Source organism: Stegodyphus dumicola, chromosome 3 (genome assembly GCF_044657685.1).
Source record: "Stegodyphus dumicola isolate Sdum_Otavi_A_Nest chromosome 3, ASM4465768v1".
NCBI lineage: Eukaryota > Metazoa > Arthropoda > Arachnida > Araneae > Eresidae > Stegodyphus > Stegodyphus dumicola.
In genome coordinates this window covers 245,746,325-245,758,825 of record NC_140770.1, presented here as the reverse complement: position 1 = coordinate 245,758,825, position 12,501 = coordinate 245,746,325, and the positions used below count along the sequence as shown (strand labels likewise).

General features: G+C 33.3%; 1 protein-coding gene across 7 annotated transcripts in view; it reads right to left on the bottom strand.

Annotated features, from left to right (window-relative positions):
- The window catches only part of Sbp2 (SECIS-binding protein 2), a 99,536-nt gene that overhangs the window by 63,314 nt on the left and 23,721 nt on the right, over positions 1 to 12,501 (bottom strand). For 2 of the 7 annotated variants that reach the window (XM_085814001.1, XM_085813995.1), the window contains exon 1: positions 3,650 to 3,788. The exons of 2 other annotated variants lie outside the window; for them this stretch is intronic. The gene's annotated coding sequence lies outside the window, so the exon portion shown is untranslated. Of the gene's footprint in view, positions 1 to 3,624; positions 3,842 to 12,501 lie in introns of those variants that run through there. 3 more of the 7 variants (XM_085814000.1, XM_085813994.1, XM_085813998.1) reach the window with 2 other exon arrangements.

Below are 12,501 nucleotides of genomic sequence, written 5' to 3'. Positions count from 1 at the left end.
ATTATTGCTCATTGGTCACCATCGCAGAAAAAAATGTAGATGTCGATTTGACACTATTTAATGAAAAGGTGTCGCTAGTCACCAAATCAACATATTTAGGTATGGGAATTAATACCACCCTCACATGGAATCCGCATGTCTCTGGTGCCATACGAAAAGGGAACGGAATGTCAAGGAAACTACATAACATCCTTCTGTCGACATCTACACATGATCTCACAAGAAAAAGGCGAATATACACCATATTCTTTGTCTAGTTCTCACTTATGCTTCCCCGGCCTGGTGCACTGCTTCAAACACTGGTTTCATCATACTACAAACCTTCCAGAACAATTTCCTTAGAAAAATTATGGGGGCCCCATGCTTCATATGAAATTCTGACTTGCATTACAAATTACAAGACTTAAAAATTGAGGATATTAAAACATTTATCGGGCGACTCAAGAACAACTTCTTTAATAAGGCAACCACTAATGACACAGTTAATTATGTTGATAACATCAAATATGAGCTCCTAGAGGAAGATTTTAACTTACGTCCCTATAGAACAAATATTTTTACATATGATATTTAATTTCTTTTATCTCTCATTTTAATAATTATCTGAATTTTCCTTTCCTCCCTATTTTCAGCACCACTAGCAGCAGTCGGTACATGGGACCCACCTATGTCACTGACACCAACCATTCATTATATCACACCCTTTCTCTCCTGGATTCATCGGCTCCTACCTTGGTGACTTCATCAATTAAGGTTCCATCTATTATACTTACACTACATAGTTCTTCCCTTCGCACAATATTTTTCAGGTCAGAACCTGAAATTTTATTATACACATTCATTTCACATACCAGTAACCACATATGAGGTTAGCCATGTGAGGTTTCCCCTAATCGGGGTATCTGAGGTGACTGTAATAGTGGGATAAAGTTCCTGGTGACACAGGCCTACTCAACAGTACCATATAAGTGGTATTTGTTAAATGATTCTGTGTTTGAACACAAAAGTAATAAATAAATTCATCTCATTTTATAGTAATGATGTATTAATGTAAATAACTGCTGCTTTCAGGAATTTTCTGCTCCTTAGCTGTGCATAATGTGTTTAGGTTACAGAATTTTTAGGTAGAATTTTAAAAAAATCTATAAAACAACCTGTTTATATTTTACTTGAATTTTAAATTTTTTTTAATATTTTCTTATTATAAAAAGCCCTTTTAAAACTAAATGTTTTACTTAAAATTCTCCAGAATTTTCAAAAGGGAAACACAAATCTTTAGGAAACTTATAATTCATTCACAAACTGCAAAATTTCAGGAAAAGAAAAGTGAAAAACTAAACTACTTAAAGAAGTTGCTGCCAACATTAAAAAAATTTACAGATATCACAGTAGTAAAACTCTCCCAGCTCTGCAAATAAAAAAGGGGGAAACAGATCTTGATTTAATGAATGTGTTTTCTCTGACAAGAACAAATAAGAACCAGTTTTGAAGAATATGATAAATGCAGTAAAAATTCCTATTAATGTTGTACAGCACAAAGTCTGAAATCCAGAATGATCCAATATCTGAACCTCCAGACAACCAGCAAGAAAAATTCTTTCTTTTCTTCTCTTACAAAGTCTAGAAATGGAGAACTAATACTCAATAAAAAGCCTGGTGTGCCATAAAAGTGATTTTTCTCCAAACTGAGAATCCAGTATGTCACTTTAAAATATCTTCAGGCTATGGCTAATGAAAATATATGGATTCACACTGTACTGACATTAGCCATAAATACATTTTTGGTCCTGCAGCAGCATTTTTCTGACCTAAACAATAAGTGAAGTCCCCTTGGTGAAAATTGACAATTTTTCGCGGTCCATGAATACCAAGTTGTGCAATTCTTTGAGTTGTTATTTTGGCTTTGTGTAGCGATGATTATAACTTAAAAAAAAATCACATAATCCTATCTTAAAAAAAAACTATACAAACTCCTATTTTCAGTTAAAAAAAAAAAAAAAATATTACAGAATTTCACAAACTAGGCATTATGCACTCCCTTGACTTTATCCATGTACATGTCGACCTATTTTCACTTCAAAAGACATCAGAGAATTGCACAAACTTGGCATCGTGCACTCCCTTGACTTTGTCCATGTATACAACGATATATTTTCACTTAAAAAGTCAAAGAAGCACCCAATTCTAGGTAAAAGTATATTTACGAAACATTTAACTATTCAGGTTACCATAAATGAAACAACAACTTCGCGATAATACAAGGGGTACCTCTCAGTCTACTCTAACCAAAATCTGAAATGCAGGACATTGCAAGATTATAAAAGAACAAATCTGGAGATGTTTCAAAAACAGCTTGGCATTAGATATAGCCAGCTACCAAATTTCATAATGCTGATGAAAGTCATGAATATGAAACCTTTTTGGATATCATTATGAGAAAGTGAAATTTTCTGATTAATGTAATAAAGAAGGTATAACTGAAGTCTTACATTGGGATGAGAAAGCCTCAATCACCAGTCAATTAATGGAATGGCAAATACTTGTAGAATTATTCTAAATGCAAAACATATTGCTATTTTGGATTCAAGACACATTTAAATTTTATATGGTTGTGATTCACAAAAAAATCCTTCTTATACAAAATAGGGAAAAAGTGCAGAATCGCCTACTGCTTCATGCATTTCGCAAAATCGCCAACTTGAAAATAAGTCAAAGAACTGCACAAACTCGGTATCCATGCACACACTGACCTATTTTCACTTAAATATACGTCAGAGAATTGCACAAACTTAACATTGTGCACTCCCTTGACTATACTCCATGTACACATCAATACATGCTATATAAGTGGGCAATTCTGCACTTTATCCAAATTTTGGACACAAGTTTAATCTACGCCAAGCAGCTTCGGTCTGCTCTGGTTACTACTGAGCATCTTCCCAATATTTTAGCTCTGAGCTTATGGCAATGGTCCTAGTACTTTTGGTAACACTTTGTATATTCCCAAATATAAATATATATATATATCTATAACCAGAGCACCACATGGAAAGAAATGAAATCATAAAGAATATATCTACAGCTGTTCATGAAAATTCATTAATTCAGTGGAATTAAATTATTGCACAATTTCATTGAAACTGTAGAATTTACACGAGATTCTTCCTGGCTTTAAATGAAATATTTATCAGTCTGTTATTAACTCAAAATAAATTTCAAGCGAAATCGAAATGCGTCTTCGCTGACAAAAGAGATAATTTATAAATAAAAATACGCTAAATATTCAATAACGTATGAATCAATGACTGAATTAATAATTATTTTACAGAATTAAGTTTATTATCTTTTGTCACATAACATGAGCATCTTGATCCATCTAAACCAAATACTTTATCATAAATTTAATGTTTAAAAAATATACACGAGCTAATAAGGGTTATGTATATTTGCTATAAACAAAGACTATTAACCAACTTGGTAAAAAATTACAATAAAGTTAAAACTATCATGGTAACCCAAAGTGAGGTTTCATCGCGAAAATAAAAAAAAAAAAAAAAAAAAATTGACGCTAATCGAAGGGGCACCCAATTCTACACTAGAGCCAACAAGTTACGTTGAATATACCTTTATCAACAATTTAAATATTCACTTTGTTTTACTTGTGTACTTCAAAAATTACACATCCTTTACTGCAAACGGTGTTACATCACCCTTATTAAAAGGAAACAGACAACATAAACATGAATCTGTCTGATATCTGAGACCCGACGAAGGAGGCTTACCCGGATATTTACCGGCCTCAGGGCAAATACTCTCGACACACGAGTGCTATTGACGAATGAAGGGTTATTGTAATTGGCTATTTATCGCCGTACTGGTTATTTTTTTGTTATCATACTTTTACGTATGTTGAAATGGTGTGCGGAAAAAATGTCACCCGGAAAAAAGGGAAACGGAAAGAATATCCCCGGAAAATAAGGAACGGAAAAAATGTCACTCGGAAAATAAGGAACGGAAAAAAAGGAACTCTAAAATCTCGCCAAATAATGTCGCCGATTGGAGATAGGGAAACCTGCTAAACGGGCAGGGTTATAGCGGGCTCTCTTGAGGGAGGTTTTAAGGGCAAGACGTTGAGCTGGCTGCAGCTGAGCAAGGTCATTTCGATAGCAGGTTTTTCCAACTTGCCTGCGGGAAAACTGTATGTTCTCCCCCGTGGTTTGCTTCACCCGTTTCCTTAAAGAAACCGACCCACCTCACCCGGAAGGAAAGAATTCACGGGGAGCAAATGTTTCTCCTCTGTTAAATAATGATTGCCGGTCTTTAAACTAAATTTCATCCATCCCTAACTGGAAGCTAACAGCTTGTTCACATTAAAGTGTTGATAAATGACGAATTGTCAGTAAAGACGGCACACGAAAGCTGCTAAACAGAACTATTGGCGTAGTATAGTCTGTTATTTTTTATTACGGTTTAACGAATCTATCAATAATATTATATCATGCATTCCGTTATTATTTAATCTATCCGTAATATGAAATATAATTTTCTAAACACTAACGGTTTATCATCAGTTAATTTATAAAACGACAGATATTTTATAGTGTCATTTTTTTTTCCACTTTAACGGTTTATCATTAGGTGTTTATTATTATTATTATTATTATTATTATTATTATTTTAAAGTCCAAAGAGACTTTGATCCTGGAGGACTATTCTTTTCGTTTTGCGATTTTGCGTTGAATCACTATAAACGGCGAATCACTTTTCAAACTGTTGCTACCAAATGTTAGAGTCCTGCGTCCTGCATTATATTCGAAGAAATTAAATAATGAAAAATCTGCATAAATATATGCATATTTCTCGCATTGTGATAAAAAAAATAGTACATAGAGCCATCGAATTTTGAATGACGTAATCCTCCTGCGAATATGGAATCTGGAAGCCCAAATTTGAAATTTGTTTTATTATCTATTTCATATTTTGTAAAACTCTAACGAATTTTTGATTAACAAACTCAACGATTTAAAAGCGAGGAATGGCAACACTATACGAAAAAAAAAATTATCTCCGGCGCGCGGAACTGTGTATCGGAAATTCTTCTAAAGATATGCTTTTTTAAAATTCTTTTGCGACATTGCTATTTAAATGAATTTTATCGTTTAAGTGCAAAGAACATATTTAATAAAAAAAGGTAGCCCACAAAACGTTAAAAAAAAAACGCCCTCTTTGGACGTAGTTTAAAACCTGAAACCTTTGAGATTTTTGTTTGTTATTAAGTTTTTTTTTTTTTTTTTAATATGAATGATGGCCCCTCAGCCGACTTCGATTTCACCAGAAGCAGTTGTCACTTTATTATGCAGTCACCTAATAGGTGGGCCACCTTTGCCTCATATGAAGGGACGGACAATTAGAACTATGCATTCCCCTGGATTCGAACCCAAGCCGTTAGGTATCGCAGTTGGCTCCCCTAACCACTACACCGTCTGGGCGGCATTTATCATTAGTTAGTTTATAGAATATTATATTCTATACTAATTAATACAGTTATTTTAAAATAATTAGCTAAACCGGCTTGGCTAGTTTCACCCCCCCCCCGCCAAATACTTGCTTATTCGGGGAAATAACTTAATTATACGCTTTAACGGTAACATATATTTTACACTATATTTATTTTATATTAAAATTTTTCCTATATATAAATAGATACGGCCATACACGCAATCGAATCGGCTTAATGTACTTTCATTTATAGAATAATGCACTTCCGAATGTGAACAGTGAACTTTCTTCTGGTGATTATCTTCCTATGATGATCAGTATTTCTGAGAACTTGGACATCGGTGCTGAGAGCTATTTCTCTAATTCGCAAAAGCCCAAAATCTTATGAACCTGTGGTCATCTTAGAAAGGGTTTACTGTACTTTCTGTCCCTAACTCTGGCAATTTATTGGTATGAAAAAATTTCTTGTAGTAGAATATAATCCATTCATGCAAGCCCTGTTATAAGAATAATTTAATAAAGAAGCAAAATTACCATTTTATTCAAAATTGCATTTTTCGAGCGAGGTCGTAAAGAGTTCTGACTTTCTTATCGGTTAAATGTTGCTATTTCTGACTTTTAACTTGCTAATTTAACATTTATTTATTTATTTATTTATTTATTTTTTAGCCCAAAGGGACGTTAGACCCAAAGGGCTATCACTTTCTGCGTTGATTCACTTTTCAAACTGTTGCTACAAAATATTATTGCCATGCATTATATTTAAAGAAACTAAATAATGAAGATTTTGCATGAATGCATGAATGTTTCTCGCATTTTCAAAAAACAACAGTACCTAGAGCCATCCAATTTTGAATAACGTAGTACTCCAACCAAACATGAGCACATGAAATTCCGAATTTGGAATTTGTTTTATTAGCTATTCCCAATTTTGCAAAACTTTAACGATTTTTTAATTAACAAACTCATCGATTTAAAAGCGTACAACGGGAACACTGTACGAAAAAAGAAATGTATCTCCAGCGCCCGAAACTGTGTATTGAAAATTCTTAAATTTTGCGCTTTTTAAATATTTTGTGATATTGCTGTGGAATTGAATTTTAAGTGCGAAGAACATTATATTTAATAAATAAAGGTACCACACAAAACGTTAAAAAAATCCTTTTGCGCGCAATATGAAATATGAAAGCTTTCAGATTTTCCTTTAAATAATGAAAAATCTGCATAAATGTATGTATATTTCTCGCATTGTGATAAAACAACGGTATTTAGAGCCATCGAATTTTGAATGACGTAATCCTCCTACGAATATGGGCATGTGGAAGACCAAATTTGAAATTTGGAATTTGATTTATTATCGATTTTATATTTTGAAAAACTTTAACGAATTTTTGAGTAGCAAACTCAGCGATTTAAAAGGGAGCAATGGCAACACTCTACGGGTGGGAAAAACCTTTTTGTCTCCAGCGCGCGGAACTGTGTATCGGAAATTCTAAAGATATGCTGCGGCATTGCTATTGAATTGAATTTTATGGTTTAAGTGCAAAGAACATGATGTTTAATAAAAAAAGGTAACACACAAAACATTAAAAAAACGCCCTTTGGACGTAATTGAAAATCTGAAAACTCAGATATTTTTTTTTCCCCCAGTGGCGTGGTAAAATGAATCATTAAAAACGAAGCTGAGCTTCTTAATTACATTTTGCAGCTTTAGAATGATACCGATAATTTGATTATCCAGAACTCGAAATACTGAATAAATTTTAGTTAAATAAAATTCAAAATTAATGCGAAAGAATTTGTTTTAGCAAATTTCGTGAGATAGATTATGTTCTGCTGTTCTGTAATTTTTAATTAGGACCGTAAAAGAAATGTTTCTTGACGAAGAGGTGAAAACTGTTGAAAACAGTCAATTTCCTATTTATGAGAAAACTTTATTATGACTTTGGAGATTAAAAAGTACATATAAATATTATAGTTCTCATTTTTCATGTTTAAATTATTAGTAAGAAATATGGATTCTAATGCAGCAATTGTAGTGTAATTCTAAATGAACTATTTATAACATTGTTATCAATGAAGCAACAATCCTATAATTAAAAAAATTGAATGCAAAATTCTATTCTTATTGTTTTGAGCTCAAGTTCTATGTTTCAAGAGCTTTCAAGTCTGAATTAATTACTTTTCAGACTTAAAATTGCAGTATAACTTTTGTATTTAAAATTTTGTTAGCAGTTTCTTAGCAGTTCTAAAACAAATATCATGCCGAATTTTAGCAGTATTAGAAAAGGACTCAAAAAGGGCTGACAAGGAAACTTCCTATCTTTTGGCTTTTTTAATTGTTGAAGTGTATGGAGTCAAAATTAAAGCTACTAACAACCAGTTTTTAAGGTTGTTATTAATTAAAACATCTGTAATTTTTAATAAGCATCATGTTTATGAGGAAATGACAATTCAGATAATAAGTATTATCTGAATTATCGTTTCCTAGTCATTCCTAGTATCATCATGGCCGGTGCCAGAGCATATGCAGTCGGTGCGGCCGCACCGGGCGGCAGAATTGAGAGAACGCAAAATTTTTAGAACTATGGAAAGAGCTGGGCGGCAGAATTTTGAAGTTGTAAAGCAGGCACCGTGCGACAAAACGTCTAGCGCCGGCCTTGAGCATCATTTCAAGTCTTAGTAAATCAGCTTAGAATAATTAGAACTGATTTATAGAAATTTAGCAAAACTGCGCTACAGTAACATATCATTGATAAAAGTATATCCCAGGAGAAAATATTCTTATTATTATACTATAATGCTCCCTTAAAAAGAATGTAATATTTAGCAATCATACTTAGTATTGCCGATTTTTCAAGAAACACAAAATTCACAAGGTTTTGCAAGCGAGTACACCATTCAATACTTTACAAATGAGTCGTACTTGAACAAACAAACCATAGGCTTATACACAACCGTCCAGGAGTAATTTAGTCAGGTATTTTTTTTAAATGTTAATATGCAAAATATATAATTAATACTAAATATGCATAAATTTTAGACTTGAGCCTTCTTGACGTGCTTTCGTGGTGTAGTGGTCTGCACGCTGGGCGCGTATTCCAGAGATCCGCAGTTCGATTCCCGGAGAGGGGGTTGCTCATTTTTCAAGTCTCCTGCTTCCATAAAATATCGAATGTCTCTGCAATCTAAGTGAAGAAATATTCGACATAACAGACATTTAACTTTTTCTTATAATATAAATTTTTCGTGGGAACAATTTTACATTGAGCTGAAAATTAATTTATGTATTCTGCAGTAAAAATTTACATTCATTCAATTAATTATTTATGTGTACTGAATTTTTTTTTTTTTTTTTATTATTACTTTTTTTTTATTTTATGTAAAATTTATCTGGCGAAATTGAATTTAGAAATTTTCTGCATTGGCTATAATTTTCTTCCTTCTGCAAAGATTGGCATATACGTAAACGAGACATATTTTGTCGAATGCCGTAACAGCATTGCCGTATCCTTTTGTGTTAATATATTCAAAAATTTTAATTATTACGTAAATTACAGCATTATATGTTACATGAAGGGGATTAAATTGAATCCAAATTCAAAATATTTACTTGTCTTTTCACTCATATTTCTAACAATTTTATTTTCATAGGGAAAGTTACCAAACACTGATGATATAATAAAATTGACAGTAATTTGTGTTCTATATTCTTAAGCAGAATACATAATGCAGCTCATCAGCGCTCCAGCGGTCTCCAGGGCCATAGCTAGAAGGGGGCAAGGGGGCATCTGTCCCCCGGCGCAGAATCCAAGAGGCGCCAAACTGATATTACGACATTGGAATACATACGTAGAATTAAATGTTTTCCATCCTTGGCAAGCAGTAAGGTGCACGAAATCTTCAGTTGTCCCTGGGCTCTGAAAACCCTAGCTACGACTCTGGCGGTCGCTTAACACTGATAGTTCGACAGGTGCTCAAATCCCAGCAAACAAGCTGGTTGCAAGATAATTTAGTTATTTCTTCATGTGTAAGGTAAATACAATCAAGTTTCCCTTTCTCATACTTTGTTAAGTCCTCCACGAAGGCATCCCTTCTCTTAGACAGACAATTCCCGTGCTTTGCCATGATTCAAATAACCACCAAAGAAGAAATGAGGAGAAAATGCAGTAGATACTAGCTATTCAAGGGATAGAACAATTATTAATAGATGTAGAAGAGCATTTTTGAAATCATTTCTTGAGTACCAATTCCAGGGAGTTCTAAATCACTGAGAGTTCTTAAATGTTAAATAACTTCAGTGCCTTTAATTGAGTCTGAAAATTGGATTGATGGAGATGAATTTTTTGAATTTTAAAATTTGCAATTTGCTAGAAAAGACGAATTTTCTGCTCAAGTGCTTGCAACAATATTAAAAATTCTAAATTTGCGAATCTATGGGCGACGTGCGTCATTAATTACATCAAATGCTTCTAATAATTCTTCTAATAACTATTTTAGAGTTTAACATAAAAACTCTAAAATTGCAGGGACTGTAAATAATCTAAAGATATTTAGAAATACAACAAGATTTGACAGTTGAGGAAAATTGAAAAATACACTATTTATCATAAAAGATGAACTGAAAATAATTATAATGTAAGAAATAAAAATGTTCTCCTTTCTTTTTGTTTATTTTCACAATTTAAAAAAAAATTATATAAATCTAAAATTTGGTTACTTAGGGAAATTGCTATAAATTACGCATATAACAAATCAGTGCGAGAATGGTTTTGCATACGAACTGCGACTGCAATACATTTCAACCAGTTTTAACCAGCTTCAGATGTTAAAAAGTTCCAGAATTAAGATCTTCTTATTGTAAATGCACAAAGTTTAAATCTTGGCATAAAATTAAATAACTTGGGCATTTAAAGCCCGAATATTGGAAAATATCATAATTAAGAATTTTTAAATTTTTGCAATAGCATACGTACAAAATAATGATCAACAATTGATTGAAGGCTTTCATACGAATACAATAATCCGAATGGAATGTAAAAGATTATTACTATTCTAATTTATATTGAAAGTTGTTACACGACCTTGAAAAATCAATATTATAATTTATAAGGCAGACATGTAACTGAAATTATTAAATCCACAAAAATGCAAATATAATGAGACTTTTCTAATGCGACTACTAACGGCCGCTTCAAGCGATCTTTAAGCCACTTATATAGATGGTTGCATTAGAGAGGCAAATGTATAAAAGCTTGTTTATTTATGTTGTAGGAAACACTTTTAGAGTTCGCCGTCATGAGATTCTCTGTACTTATATGTAAAACAGTTACAAATAATACGTCTTACTAAAACGATCGGACATATTTAGGCTTCTAAAATGATGTCAAAAATTTCAAAAAGGAAATCTAACAGAAAAAAATCCTGATTTGGTTAATTTAAAGCAGTTAACACAGTTTATGATAAATAAAACATTAATTAAAGCATCACAGGCTTCAGTATGAGAAAAAATTAGCATGATCATCAAATCAGATTATTTAGGTTATGGCAAAGTACCATAAGATTATCTGCCGGAGTGAATATGGATGCTTTCATGGAGGACTGTTTATAGCGGGTAGTTGACAAAAATTATTTCATACGTCTGATAGAAACTGACTCGTATTTATGTTACACATGGAGAAAAACATGAAAATTTCCTGGTAAGCAGCACATCCGCCATGATTTGAACCCCAGTCGAACTACCAATATTCAACGATTTTTACCTCTCGGCTGCTAGTGGTCAAAGGCCATTTAAGTTATTCTCTGAATTTCAAAGTTATCGGTTTATGCTTTATTACACAATTATTCATGCTCATATTCTCACGAAAACCTCCCACGTATGACTTACGTATGACTCCAAATTGAGCTCCAAATATTGGAGCTCAATTTGGAGACTAGAATGAATAAGCTTCTTTAATTTGGTTTGATTTACTTGACTATAACAAGGCGCATGAAAGGTATCTGCCTAAGAGAATGGTTGCTTTCGTGGAGGGCTTCCTAAGGAAAACTAGCTCGTACCACGTTATATAGGGGAAAAACCACGAAAAGCTGCTTTGCTAGGAATCGAACCCAGATCTAACAACCAGGGTATTCAGCAACTTAACCGCTCGGCCGCTTTTAAGTTTCCATAAGCTTTACACGTAATTGTAATTAATATAACTACTATAAGTAAAAATCCTTTCTAAGATATCCATCAGCCATCCATCAGATTTCAGCCTATCAGCGGCCGAGCGGTAAAGACTCTGAACACTGGTAGTTTGGTCCGAGATTCCAATACCGCGAATGGGCTGGCTGCATGGGCACTTTCGTGGTTTTCTCCATGTGTAATATGTATACGAGCCAGTTTCCCTTAGAAAGTTCTCCACGAATGCATCCCTCCCTTTAGGTAGATAGCCCTCGTGCGCTTTGCCATAATTGAATAATCCTAATCCATCCATGTTTCTAGTTGATTTTTGGTATTCTGTGAAGATGACCACCCTAGAAAGATGATATTCAGTGCAAGCGTTTGTTTATAACCATAGAAATGCCTGTCACTTTTGGAAGTGATCGTCTTAAGGAGATGGTCGCCAATCGTTTATGGGCTACTAGATGGTCCGGCTCTGAGTAGGTTACGCATTGGTGCATTGTAAAATGCATTAAATCCTCTCTAATACTATCATCCACGTTTCTAATTATTTTGGTCTTTGGTGGAAGTGGTCGTCTTAAAGAGATAATGCTCGGTACAAGTGTTAATTTCTACTCTGAGAAATTATTTTGGAAGAGGTCGTCATAAGAGGGTTCATTGCATATTAAATGTTTAAATCCAGATCGCGTGGTTATAGGATCCAGTTTAATTAGATTTTAAAATTTTAGTAAAATAAAATATCTGAAAGGTTTCAGATTTTAAATTACGTCCAAAGGGGCCTTTTTTTAACATTTTGTGTGTTACCTTTATTTATTAAATATCATATTCTTCGCACTTAA